The following is a 2,168-nucleotide window of genomic DNA, read 5'->3' as shown; positions in this document are numbered from 1 at the left end:
ACCATCATAGTCACCGTCACCATCATCACCATCATAATCACCCTCACCATCATCACCACCACCATCATTACCACCACCACATCACTATCATTGCCATAATCCCCATCACCATAATCACCATCACCACCACTAACACCATCATCATGACCACCATCGCCATCATCACCATCACCATCATCAACCTCACCACCATCACCATTATCATCAACACTACCATCACCATCACCAGTGTCATCACCATCATCACTGTCATCACCATCTTCATCATCATTAGCATCATCATTATTTCCATCATCATCGCCACCACCATCACCACCATCACAATCATCACTGTGGTGGCACTGAGAAGGTGTACTGAGCCCCTCCCTTGGGGCCAGGCCCAGAGCTCTGTACTTTATAACTGTCATCTAATTTAATCATCCTGGCTGCCCTACAGACTGGGCCTGAGGCTCAAAAAGGAACAGTCACTTACCCCCCATCCCCATAGCACCCGTTGAACCTGACCTTTGCTCTTAAACAAGTCCTGCCCATCCATCTTACAGATATGTGAATGGAGGACCTGGTATTAGGGACTAAGGGAAGGTGAGGGGAGGCAGGTACTGGAGTAAAATCCTGGCCAACGTGGAGGGATGGCCAAGCGGTCCCAAGACTGTGGCCTCCAGTAAAAGATGCTGCAGCAAGTCCTGAGAGAGGGAGGCTAGAGGCTGGGCTCCCAGGCGTGAAGCCATTCTGGACAAGGGCAAGGGTTGGGGGACCACGGCCAACCCTATCAATTAGTGCAATTAGGCGTCAGGACGGAGGCCTGGGCGCTAATTGCCTGGTGAGCAGCTGAGGTGCTCAATAATGGATTAGCTGAGTGCTGTGGCCACAGCAGAGGCCGCCTTCACCTCCTGGGGTCAAGGCCAAGTGCTCCAGGGATGCTTCCTCTCCTGGGCACAGCCCAGACCTCCGCAGCTGTGCACCGCCCCTCCTTTGCCTCTGTCCTTTCCCCAGGGCTGAGAAAAGCCAACCCAGGTGGGCAAATACTGTGGCCACAAGCATCCTGAGGTCCCTCATCCAGGCCCTGGGTGTGGGGGGCCTCTCCCCCTGCCGAGACCCCCCCCTCACACGTGGGCTGTCTGGGAATTTCAGCCCCTCCTCTCCAGGAAGCACTGGGTCAAGCAGGACCTGGGGAGAGAACACCCTCTCCTGGCATCTCGGTCCCCACTCTGTAGATGGGGGGCCACTTGCCTACTTTGCCTCCCTGCGGGGATAAGAGGGGTCCATGTTCCTGAAAGCTCCTTGCAAGACCTGCCGCCTGGGGTGGCTCAGGCCACTGGTGGAATTAGATGGTGCAGTCCAGCCACCCAGAATGGTTCCTGTCTCTTCACCCTCCTTCACGTACCTGACTGGGCCGGGTGGAAGACAGGGGAGTGGGGCTGGTCTCTAGGGACCTGGAAGCTAGGCCAGGCACGGGACTTTCTCCTGAGGGCAAGGGGGAGCCACTGAAGGGCTCTGAGCAGGGTGCCTTGGGCCCCTTTTGCATTGTAGAACAGTCCCTGGTGGGGGCTGTGAAAAGGGGCTGCGAAGGGGACGGGCAAGAGCTAGGGTGGAAGGGCCTGTCCCGAGCCAAGCCGGGTGTGGGGAGGAGGTACAGATATGCTGGACCTTGGGTGACAGTAGATGAGCCCCTGGGACTGGCTCAAGGGAAGAGGTTCTCTTCAGTTGCCCTTAAGTTTCAGCTGTTGGCCCCTCCTCCAGGAATCGTCCTGCTCTGCCCCTGGGGCCTCATAATGTCACCTTCTCTGTTCCCACCCTTGTCATCCTCGGACCCCGTCTCCTGCTCTGGGCCGAAGGCCTCATGTTTCACACCCCCCACACCACCCCGGGTAGGCTCGACTCTTCTCTCTGTCTCCCTAAGCACAGAGGAGGCTCCCATGCAGCCCTGGCAGGGCTGGCCTTCCCAAGGTGCCCGACTGTGCCCATCCGTGTCCCACAGCCTCACGCAGCAGCTCTGGGCAGCTGAGGCACAGGATTGTTATTCTTGTTCTTAATTTAATGAACTTTACTTTTAGAGCAGTTTTAGGCTCACAGAAATATTCAGCAAAAAGCACAAAGAGTTCCCATATTCCCATATCCCCCTATTCCAACATCCTCATATCCCCATACCCCAATATTCACATAGTCCC

This window comes from Piliocolobus tephrosceles, chromosome 3 (genome assembly GCF_002776525.5).
Source record: "Piliocolobus tephrosceles isolate RC106 chromosome 3, ASM277652v3, whole genome shotgun sequence".
In the NCBI taxonomy this organism is placed as follows: domain Eukaryota; kingdom Metazoa; phylum Chordata; class Mammalia; order Primates; family Cercopithecidae; genus Piliocolobus; species Piliocolobus tephrosceles.
This window is presented reverse-complemented; position numbering follows the sequence as displayed.